General features: G+C 40.7%; 1 long non-coding RNA gene across 1 annotated transcript in view; it reads left to right on the top strand.

The window, feature by feature from the left end:
• LOC109299914 overlaps nt 1-11,344 on the top strand; it is an 85,367-nt gene extending 74,023 nt beyond the window's left edge. Inside the window, exons 2-3 of the long non-coding RNA XR_002098055.1 lie at nt 6,482-6,529; nt 9,632-11,344. This is a non-coding gene — a long non-coding RNA (uncharacterized LOC109299914). The remainder of the gene's footprint in view (nt 1-6,481; nt 6,530-9,631) is intronic.
• Nucleotides 11,345-12,469: the final 1,125 nt, after the last annotated feature.

The raw sequence follows: 12,469 nt of genomic DNA, 5'->3' as shown, positions 1-12,469 counted from the left end.
TCATTCCTGCCTGTGGCAGGGGGTCAGGCTAGATGATCTTTTCAGGTCCCTCCTGACCCTAGTTACTATGAAACTATGAGGGCCTACTTGAGACTCAGCCCCGAGCTTGCCCCCTGTCACAGATTACTTGGAAAATCTGAAAATATACAAGATGTTGGGGCTGGATGTGATGCACCTGAGGGTGCTGAGAGAGTTGGCCAATGTGACTGAAGAGTTGTTGCCCATGATTCTTTGAAAGTCCCTGGAAAAATCATGAAGCAGTTCCTCAAGTAATCCATTTCTAAACACCTGGAGGAGAAAAAGATCATTAGGTAGTCAGCATGAATTCACCAAGGGCAAGTCATGCCTGATCAACCTGATTTCATTCTAGGATAAGATGACTGCCTCTAGATGCAGGAAGAGCAGTGGACATGATATACCTTGACTTTAGATATAGTCTCCCACAACATTCTCACAAGCAAGCTAAAGAAGTATGAATTGGATCAATGGACTAAACTGGCTGGATTGTCAGGCTTAAAGGGCAGTAATCAATGTCTCTCTGTCTAGCTGGCAGCCAGTATGAAGTAGACTGCCCCAGGGATCTGTGCTGGGGCCAGTTTTGTTCAATGTCTTCATGAATGACCTGGAGTGTGCTCTCAGCAAGTTTGCAGATGACATCAAACTGGGGGGAGTAGCAGATCTGCTGTGGGTTAGTGCTAGCAAACAGAGACTTAGACAAATTGGAGGATTGGACCAAAAGAAATTTTATGAAGTTCAATAAGGAGAAGTGCAAAATCCTACATTTAAGATGGAACAATCCCACGCACGAGTACAGGCTGGGAACCGACTGGCTAAGCAGTAGCTCTGCAGAAAAGACCCTGGGGGTTACAGTGGACAGTCAGCTGGATGTATGTCAACAGTGTGCCCCTGTGTTAGCAAAGAAGGCTAACAGCATACCGTACTGCATTGGTAGGAGCATTGCCAACAAATCAAGGGGACTTCTTATTGCCTTCTATTCTGCACTGGTGAGGCTACATTTAGAGTAGTGTGTCCAGTTCTGGGCACACCACAACAGAAAGGATGTGGACAAATTGGAGAAAATCTGGCAGAGGACAACAGAAACGGTTCAGGGGCTAGGGGACACGATTTATGAGGAGAGGCTGAGGCTTATTTAGTCTGGGAAAGAGAAGACTGAGAGGGGATTTAATAGTGGCTGACCATGTTTACACAAGACACTTTGCAGTAGGCCATACTACTGTGCAGTAGCATCGCATGGCAGAAACCATGATGCAATGCTACGGCACAGTAATATTAAGCTACTGCACAGTAGCACCACAAAAAAGATGTTCGTCAGTGGTACTACGCAGTAACTCAGGTATAACTTGTTTATACCATACTAAATGACTGCACACTAACAACTGTGCAGTCAGCATCTCGTGTGGACATGGCTGCCTTCAACTACCTGAAGGGTGGTTCCACAGAAGATGAAGCTAGACTTCTCCACGGTGGAACAAGAGCAACGGTCTCAAGTTGCAGCAAGGGAAGCTTAGGTTAGATATAAGAAAAAACTTTCTCACAAGGAGGGTAGTAGAGCTGTCCCTAGGGGTGTGCTGGGCCCAGGACATACCAGCTGGGGGTGGCGAGCAGCGAAAGCATACAGCAGGAGTGGGCGGGGGAGAGGGAGCCAACGGCCAGACCACAGAGCGGGGACAAGGGGCAAGCAGCTGGAGTGTGGAGTAGGGCGGTTGGCGAGTGGCTGGAGTGTGGAACAGGTGGCATGCGGAAGCTGCGGCAGAGCGTGTATAGCACTGTCTGTGGAGCCCCACAAAGCATGGGGCCTAGGGCAGTCACCCCAATTTGCCCTCCCCTTTGGGATGGCCCTGAAGGGTAGTAAAGTACTGGAACAGGTTACCCTGAGAAAAACCTATAAGGATGGAGGTTATGACCTCTCTAGACAAAGCCTTGGCTAAAATAATATAGTTGGGTATGGTCCTGCTTTGAGCAGGAAGTTGGACTAGATGATTTCATGAGGTCCCTTCCAACCCTAATTTTCTATGATTCTGTGCACCCTTGCTGGGTACCAAAACTGCACCTTGAACTCCTCTGTGCTAGTGGAGACAGCTGAGCCAAAAAGCAGCTTCAAAATAGATTTAACTCTTCAGAACAGGTCTATAGGTGGAGGATGCAGCTGTACCCAGCCACTGCCATGACCTAATCGGCTTTTACTTTCCTGATGGAGCCAAGATCCTAGGTGTCTTACTCTGTTATACATTATATCCATTAGGCATGGATTTTCAGCCCCATGAGTTTCCAACTGAGATTTTTGCAAAAAACAAGATAGGATTAATTAATGCTCTAGATATAGGGACATGGCTACAAGATTGGAAGGCACCTCTGGGCCATGCAAGCCAATCCCTTGCTACCTCAGGTGACCACTTCATATAATCTCATTAATAAATTAATCATCAAGATCCAGCTGAAAACTAGGCTGATTATTTTAATCCTACTCCTATCAGATGGCTAGCTCTTCCAATATCATTATTTTAAACAGGGTTTGGTAATTTATGACCCATGGGCCAGATCTAACCCATGGAGCCACTGGATCTGGCCCATAGATGTGATGCTTCAGTGGCAGAGGCAGAGAAAAGAGACAGCAGCAGGTACTTCCCTTGTGTCAAAGCAAGGAGAAGCAGTGGCAGCAAATGCTTTTCCTGTATCACAGCACAGAGAAGCTGTGGTGGTAGGCACTTCCCCTGGGCTATGGCAGCGAGAACCAGTAGTGGCTGGGCCCTATTGCCCAAGATACCTCTGACCAGAGCTATCTCTTTCCAGACCCCAGGCTGAAAAAGTTGCCTACTGGTTGCTTAAACTTTTCTTTTCCCTTCCTGTTGCTTACCCCACCCCCTGCTGTATTTATAGAGACCAATCAGAACCAGCTGTATTTTGCTAGGTTAAACAAGCCAAGCTCCTCTTGTCTCTTCTTACAAAATAGACTCCATTCCCACAGTCATCTTAGCTGTCCTCTGCACTTGTTCCAGCTGAAATTCATCTTCCTTGAACAAGAAAAATGGGAATTGTACGCAGCATTTCAAATTAAGTCTCACGAATGCCTTGGAAAATGATGTTAGCTATTCCCTCTCACCTGGAAATACCTCATCTGATGTGTCCTAGGAAATTCTTTTCTTTATCACAGGTGCATTGCATTACTGGCTCATAGTCATCTTGTGATACACTATCCAGCTCTTTCTCCTCCTGTCATTTCCAAACAATGAGCCCACAGGTTATAGTAACTAATAAGAATTTCTTCTATGTGCTTGATCTTGTGCTGTGTACTATGAAATGTCATCCCTCTTCTATCACTCAAGTGTGCAAAAATAATCCATTTTTTTCCTCTAGGACAGTATGATTTTCCTCTTTATTGAAAATGTCTCCCAACTTTTAATCATCATAAAATTGCATTAGTTCATTCTTACTTTTAGTCCCAAAGTAATAAAGAAATATATTTAATAAAAACACACCTGGGACTGATCCTTAAGGAACTCCACTGGTAACACTCCTTCCTGACAGTTCATCTTTGTTGTTGACACCTTCTCATCACATTCCAGTTCTTGGACTAATCCACATCTTCTCCATCTTGACTAATAATAACACTGTGGTATCACATTTATTCTATCTGAAGTTCAGAGAGATTGGATGATTGTACTTGCCTTGCCTAAAGAGTCAGAAATCCCATCAAAGAGTATTACCTAGTTAGTGTGGCACACACCACTTGTACTAAACCCATGTTGCATTATACTCCATTTTCCATTTATTTCTATGCATTTAATTGCCTGTATGTATGCTCTGATTTATGATTCATCACATGAAAGGACCATTTGATGATTTGTTTTAAAAGACTGGCAAAGTGGAAACTTTGGAATCATTTGGTCAAAGGCTTATTATAGGATATTTTATGTTGATCTATTAAACTAGTCACTAGTGATCTAGATACCCTTTATGTGGAGATTTATTTTAGACAGATGATTCCTTTGCAATACTAGCCAGCTTTGGATCCCAAAAGTCTGATGTCTTAATCCATAACAAGACACATCATTGCAGCCTGATTTTTAGGAAATGCCGACTACCATTGCCTATTGACTTAAACCAAAGTTCCTAGGGTTTCTGTCCTCCCTGCCTTGATGGGAGATGTCTTTTGGCAAGAACAGAATACTCTAAGTGTCATGATATGCTGCAACTCCTCACATAACATCCTCTCTTTATTTGGGAACAAGATGGGAAAAACTGAAATTGGTTCAGTATTATGACTACATTTCTCAGATGAGAAGCCAGCTCTGTGTTATGTTGTTGCTGGTTAGTAGCTTAGTTCCAGCAAACAGAACAGGATCATAGATAATGTATTTGCCTTGGATATCAGGCTTTATTGGTAAACCAGAAAAAATGTGCAGAGCAATACACAGAAGTAGTTGCTAACAACTTCCTTTTCTCCAGATTATTTTGAGGTGTTGTTTTGGAGGTTTTTTTAGATTAATTTCTCTTAGAGATAAGACTTATTAGAATTTGGGAGGTCTTCTTTGTTTTCCAGTTCTCAAACTAAGGACTATTTTAGAAAAATATTTCTTGTCCATAGAAATAAGTGATCATCTATCAACCTGATACAGTTTCAGGCAGAACTGTGAATTGAGAGAGATCATACTGTAAGATTAGCTTTCAAACCAGAAGTAAGAAAAATATAGCCAGTGATCTGAGAGCTAATGAGAGGCCTCTGTGGATTTTTTCTGCTAAGGTTGCTCCTTCTGTTTTGCATTATTGTTCTAAAACCCTTGACTCACTGAGAGCCAGGTGGGTGGTGTGAGCAATAGAAAGTTCTTTCTATCCTATGTTTGGAGGTATCCTACCTTTGCTGACTAAGGTCAGTTAACTGCTCTATTAGGTGATTTTTGTTTTACTTCAAAGGAGAGCAGGCAAATTTTAGAAACAAGGAAGCAGGGATAAAAGTGAATGGGCTTAAACAGCATCTGGGAAGTATTTGAAATTAAACTAATCCCAGCTGTTGTGTGTATCACCTAACAACAAATACTTAGGCACAAAAAAAAAAACAAAAGCAAAAACTAAACCACAATTTAGATGAGGAAAAAGAGGCAACAATGGAGGGGAAGGTAAGAAATAAAAAGGCTCACAATGGCATACAAACAAATATATAAAGCAAAATTAGACTGATAAACTTCATTCACTCATGGGGAACTGGAATATTTATCCTAGCAAGAGAAAGCACTCAAGTATATCCAATAGAGAACAATAGTGATCTGGCAAGTTTAGGAAATAGATGCCTACTTGTCCTACTCACCCTAATGTCTTGAGTCAAATCTTGCGGGCTCTTTTTGAGGTAGCGCTTGCAGTGAAGCCAGCTGGAAACTTTCTGAATAAGGGCTATAGGATTTTTCTTTGAGAGAAAATTTAAACCTAGGGTAACCATATGCCCTGGTTTGGCCAGGACAGTCCCAGATTGCATAGGTCAGTGCTGGCCAGTTGGTCAAAATCCCAAGCCGGACTCCAGTGGGGAGGCAAAGTGGCGTGGTGCACCAGGCAGTCGTGCACGGCTGCCACTGTGCAGGAGCAAGGTGGACAAACTGGAGCAGGCACCACCCTGTCCATACGTGCCAGGTCCAGTCCACCCGCTTGCTCTCAAAGCAGCAGCAGTGCCTGACTGCCCACCTGCCTGGCACACCATGCTATTCTGCCTCCCTGCCAAACTCCAGGCCAAGACTTTTGACCAACCAGCCGAGACCAACCTACAGAATCCAGGACTGTCCCAGCCAAACCAGGATGTATGGTGACCCAATCTAAACCCAGAAATAGCCTATTTGTTTACAGTCCTCTATTTGTGTTTAATCTGAATCCTTTCAGCTTGCATTATAGTTGCTTTGGTAGGCCTTTGGTGTGTGGAATTTAAGTTAGTCTAAGTTAGCGTAAGTGAAGCTAAGGTAAGTAGTGTAAAAAGAACTGAGTTGGGCAAGAAAATTTTATCAGTGAGGCTAGCCCAAGCTTAAGACCTCACATCTTGATTATGAGTTCATAAAGCTTGAAAAGCATTTTAGCTTGAGTGACAGGATGACACAAGAATGTCTTCTTTCTGACCACATTTATCAAAATGTTCATCAAGTTATGTTGTAAGCCTTTGTTTGAGGAAGGGGATAAAATGGGACTCCATTCTCTGCGGTGTGTTTCTCTGGCACCTTTTGCTGAGGTCCCCTTCAGCAAACATGATAAAAATCCAATACTTCCTAAAAATGTAGTCTCCTAATTTAGGTAAGGTCTCTCTAACAGGCTGGCCACCTGTTTAAAAATGCTTGGAATTTAAGAGGTAAATACTGTCAGTTTGTAAGACTGCTTATTTCTGTTTGGATTATTTAAAATATATATCTTGTGGTGGGGTTTTTTTATTTGCTAAAATATTCATAATTTGAGAATCTTAACCAAGTTTGTTTTTGCATTCACTCCATAGGAAGACTCGTACTGGGCTGTCAAAAGTAACCTTTAGAGGTCAGCAAAGGTAGATAGCATGATCTAGTGGACAGGGCACTGGACTGGGGGTTAGAAGACCTGGCATCAATTTACAGCTTTGTTACTGAGCTTCTATATAACCTAAAATCAATCATTTCATGCCCTTGTTTCTCTTCCATTGTCTGATTCAAATGGAAGCTCTTAGTTGAAGGGACCTAACACTATGGAGGTCTGATCTCCATCCAGCTTTAGATACTTCTCTGGAACACCTAAACTATAACAACCACATGCTTAAATGCTACACAGTGGCTGTGTCTACATGTGCATTAATGTGCTTTTCCTAATGCACATTAAATTTAGTACCTTCAATATGAGGTACTAAATAAATGTGCATCAGGCTGCCTGAAAGCACACATTTTTAAAATGATGCTTAATGCAGAGTACATATTGGTGTAATTGCACTGTTTTTATGTGACACTTTAATATGCAGTAAAATAGGCTACTGCACATTAAAGCACATGTGTAGATGTGCCTTGAGAGCATTTCTCCATTAATTAGGACAGCTCTTTGTTTTACAGGAAAAAATGAATGATATGCTATTTCTGTACATTATGTAGACATTCCCTTATGAAATATATCCTTATAAAGATATATGGATTATTGTGCAGATGCTGAAGCATTAATTTTTAGCAAGAGTTGGAACATTTCCTAAGTGAACATGAAGCTAATACTTTTAAGAGGCTGAGTGAGCCTTGAGGAGGAAAAAAATTTCTGCAAACAATTTGTACTCAGAGGTATCTAAAACCAGAATTCCACAATTGTTTATCACCTTCCTGTAAATGGCTGGACAGGCTAGCAGCTAAGATATAGCATGAGCTTATACCAGCATTTATAAGTGTGGGAAGTAATATGGTGCCTTGCAGCCAGCTGTGTGCCAAATAAATAGCAGTCACTGAAGAGCTAACACTCTAATAACATAACCCGGAGAAATACAAAAGAGAGCAAATACAAAATCCAAACAGTTGTCAAGATTCCCCTACCAGGTACAAACAATTAGTTTTATGTATCTTCTCTCCATACATTTGAAAGAAATTGTTCTTTCCATACTACTCACTCCTCAGAGCTAACCCCCAAAATAGATACCAGAAACCAAGAAGACTTGCACAGAGAATAAATATTAAGGCACAGAATGACTCAATAAACAAATAGGACTGCACTAATATTATGTTCAGAACCTAGAGGAAGAGAGTTAACATGGATCAACAGGAGAAAGTATGCTGAGTGGGAAAGTGTTCCAAAACTGTGCTATGGACTTGCCACTGATAAAATAGCTTATTTAGAAACAAGTGTTCGGACCCAGAGGGTAGTAATTGTTGGAAGTCAATCATCATGGTGTTCTGTGACCAGTGTGGTCCCCCAAGACTCTGTCCTTGGACCCATATTGTTCAACATCTTCATTAATGAAGTGGACATTGGAGTCAGAAGCGGACTGGCCAAGTTCACTGATGACACGAAACTTTTGGGCAAAGCATCCACACCAGAAGACAGGCGGGTGATCCAGGCTGACCTGGACAGGCTCAGCAAATGGACAGACGAGAACCTGATGGTGTTTAACACCAAAAAATGCAAGGTTCTCCACCTTGGGAAGAAAACTTGCAGCATCCTTATAGGCTCAGCAGTGCTACGCTGGCTAGCACTACGGAAGTAAGAGACTCAGGGGTCATCATTGACCACAAGATGAACATGAGCCTGCAATGTGATGCTGCAGCTAGTAAAGCGACAAAAATGCTGGCTTGCATCCATAGATGCTTCTCTAGCAAATCCTGGGACGTCATTCTCCCCTGGTACTCGGCCTTGGTGAGGTTGCAGCTGGAGTACTGCATCCAGTTTTGGGCTCCACAATTCAAAAAGGATGTGGAGAAGCTTGAGAGAGTCCAGAGAAGAGCCACGTGCATGATCAGAGGTCAGGAAAACAGGCCTTACAACGACAGGCTGAGAGCTATGGGGCTCTTTAGCCTGGAAAAGCACAGGCTCGGGGTGATCTGATGGCCACCAATAAGTTTATCGGGGTGACCACCAGGATCTGGGGGAGCGTTTGTTCACCAGAGCGTCCCAAGGGATGATGAGGTTGAACTGTCATAAACTACTGCAAAACCATTTCAGGCTGGACATAAGGAAGAATTTCTTTACTGTCTGAGCCCCCAAGGTCTGGAATAGCCTGCCATTTGGAGGTGGTTTAAGAACCTACATTGAACACCTTCAGGAGTAAAGTGGATGCTTATCTTGCTGGGATCCTATGACCCCAGGTGACTTCCTGCCCTTCAGGCGGGGGGCTGGACTCGATGAACTTCCGAGGTCCCTTCCAGCCCTAATGTCTATGAAATCTATGAATTCAGTACATACTTCTGAGTGAGAAATTTCATTAGGATGAAGTTAAGGTCATAAATATTAACCAGTTCCTCAAGAGGCAAAGCTATTAAGTGTGTTTTATATTTTTTGAAAATATCATAAATAGTAGGAAATTTGGAAATTCACAGCACCATTACACTTTCAAACACTAGGAGGCATGTAAATCCACAGTTAACACAACCCAAAAATATTAATGAAACCCTTAGGGTGTTTATACACAGGCTCCAAGAGGTAGGAGGAGGGGAATGTTTCATTTAGAGTGGCTCTGAGAGCCACTCGAATTAAAGCACCCAGAGCATCATGTGTATAAGTGTCCACGTGCTGAAAAATGGTGGCAGGGGTGCTTTAACTGAAGCTCATCGAACAAGTTTCAGTTAAAGTGTCCCCACGGCCACTTTTCAGTGCAAGGACACTGATGCATGTGATGCTGGATTCTGCTGGAGCTCAGTGATTACCAGATTGTCTGCTCCAACACACTGTAATTACAGTACATCAGAACAGCCTTGCTTCACATGTATAGGCAAACACCCTTAAAATGTCCTGCTGATTTCCCATGCTAGATATCTCATTAGTATGGTTTGACAAATGCAAATACCTTGTTGAAGAAGTTTTTTATAGCGCTTTAAGATAATTGTCATTTGTGATCATGAATGGTTTAAATGTGTTTAAGTGCACTTTGTATAGTTAAAGTTTAGTACATTTTTAATTATGTTTTCAACTCTTTTTGTACGTTTCGTTGCAGTGTCAAGGAAATACGGAGTACCCAGCTTTGGTTTTGCATATCCATGCTCACACAGTTTTACTGTGAGCCTCAACTCTTTATGCGTATCCCAGTATTTGCATGCCCCACATTGCAGTAGTATCTGTGTACCCATAAGCAAGACATGTTTGTGAAGTCCTTCACAATAGAATATTTTCTCTTTCCTAAAGACTGAACACGGTCAGTTGAGTTAAAACCTCCCTGCCTTAACAGCATGTTCCTCTATAACTTGTTCTATAATTTACATAAGGAAAAAAACTGATTTCCTATAAACTCTCAATATACCACAGAGTCTTCAAACTTCGTTAGTAAATGGATTCTGTGGACATTAACAAGAAATATTCGTAATCACTTCAGAAAGGAACCAAGTCAAGTTATCTTAATTTCACATAGCTACTGTCTTTTGACAAGTTTAAACGTACACCCTTTTTAAAATGAAACCAGAAAGCAAATGTTTGAGTAATACTCAGCATCCTTTTTTAATTCATATGATCTCCACTGGTGGAGAAATGTTTTGACTACTCATCCCTGCTCACAGTACAGTGTAGAAATATCCAAGCCAACTATAATACTGAAAACACTACAGCTGTATCTATGTGAGCTAATTTTCCTTTGCTCACATGAGCTAGCTCAGGTGTTCATACACCATATTGTTTGGATATCCTGCATATATCAGATATTGTTTCTTTCTGTATGATAAATAGCTACTGAAAGTAGCTGGGTCCTTCTCTGGGTCCCAACTTCATGACTGTTTGTAACATTCATTGTATTTCAGTGTACCCTCTGATAACTGGGGGAATGGTTAGCGTGAATAACCATTTATGAATTTTATGTCTTCTAAGTAGGTCAGTGCTATTGTTAATGTTATACTGGCCTAGCGATAAACCTTTTGTTTCTGCAAGAAGAATGTCTGAGTGTTTTAATGTCTGTTCTTCTGTGATAGCATGAGTGTAGCTTGCACTAAAATATTTGTCCTTTTTAATGGATCCATTAATTTATTCCCACTGTGGAAAACCTTTGTACAGTTTCAATGTTTGTAGAAAATAATAACCACCCTAAAGGATAAGAGCTCTTTAAAGAGCAACCCTTCTTTCACCCAGCCATTATCCATAATTGCCACCTTGCATTTTGTAATTTTCAACATAAACATGGATATTACACCATATGAAGCAAAAACAAACTGTGCACTCCAAGGGGAATTTCTTGTTGTTTTTATTTTTTAGAAAAGTATAAGGTAGTATTTTCCTAGATGAGAAAAATTAATCTACCAAGCTCAGGAAAGTAAAGTCAAAGATTAAGGAACAATTTGTGGTTTTGAAAAAGAAACATTTAAAGATGAAAAGAAAAACACATGTTAAGATTCAAAGCTTAAAACTGCATCCAGATGTTTTGAATGGGTACAGTTTGTTCCTATCTCTGCAGGTAGACAATAGTAAATACTGTCATCTTTACTCTATCTAGGTAAAATGTACTTTGTTGCTACAGCAATGGGAGTCTGCTCACTGTTCTATAATTTGTAAAAAAATATTTTAATAAGCAACCATTCAACTAGGTGCAAAACTTGTGATGTCTGGCCAATCTGTTGACAACATGCAGCATTAAAATTAGTTCTCTTTTGCCTCATTTTCATCCAAAGAGGCATTAAGTAAACAGCTGCTTTTTCTGCTTAGTAAAATAAAATTTTTAAAAACTTTATTAGAGCAAGTTGGGCTCTTGGGCTACAAACATGAATCGTCTCTTTCCAGAAGATTCTTGTGGTTGAAGGATACAGGAGCAGTCTCAGGTAATAATTCAAGATATATTTACACAAGTGTTTTGAAAAGAATGGTTTGTATTATTAAGTTATAGTTTTGGCTGAAATCTGAAAACATTTCAGTCTAGTACATCTTTTAGGATACTGGATACTGATGCCTTTTATTGTTGGATTATGTAACCAGTAATCAAGAACTACACCATTCCTGTTACCAAGAGTCAGCATTTGTATACAAAGCTTGCTATTGTTTCTAAGTGCGTAAGAAGATTACAACTGTATGATACATTTATTAAATAAAGCCAGAGGAGCAGCATATTAAGGATGAGACACATTAACTTCCAAGTTATAAAGCTAACTTTGCTACTGACTGGACCACGTGCCTTGACTGAGTGATTTTTCAGGCCAAATCTTACTCCCCTCTATTGGGCATCTATGTGGACCTGTATATGTAAACGTAATTCTCTTCTATGCTGCTCAAGCTCCTGCAAAACCATTAACACATATACTTCTGTATTATACCATCATCATCTGACCTTTAAAACCAGGTCACAAAAAAGCAGAAGGAAGGAAGAGGACCCATTCACCTTTTGTATTAAAAGTTGTTGGGTTTTTTTCTGGGACTTAAGCAGGGTGCAATAGCTTAAGCACCTAGTAGACAGAAAAGAATCTGGCCCTTAGTTTTCCTACCTGTATGTGTAGTGTATCCTGTACTGAATCTCAGAAAAGCTATCTCATTGGACTGTTATGAAGACTGATTAATGTTTGCAGAGCACTTTAATACAACATTTTACATTCTCAATGTTAAATATTGGCATTCTAGTGGGTTTACAAGAAACTGTTCCCTAGTGTCCAGTAAATGTCTGAAGTCATTGAAAATAAAGGTATCAAATACAGTAGAAAGCTGAACAGCTGCATTCCAATCATTCAACAGCATGTTGCCTCACTTTTTCTGTAGTGCAATTCCTTTCTTTCTCTTACAGTCCTACAAAGAGTTCTTGCTCTTCTACTATCAAGAACTCTCTTGCTGTTTCTGAGAGCTTGAAAAAAATAACTTTGTCAAATCCATT

The sequence above is a fragment of the Gavialis gangeticus genome, unplaced genomic scaffold (genome assembly GCF_001723915.1).
Source record: "Gavialis gangeticus isolate Ggan-Ray unplaced genomic scaffold, GavGan_comp1, whole genome shotgun sequence".
In the NCBI taxonomy this organism is placed as follows: Eukaryota; Metazoa; Chordata; order Crocodylia; family Gavialidae; genus Gavialis; species Gavialis gangeticus.
The sequence above is the reverse complement of the archived record's forward strand: the minus strand, read 5'-3'. Positions and strand labels throughout refer to the sequence as shown.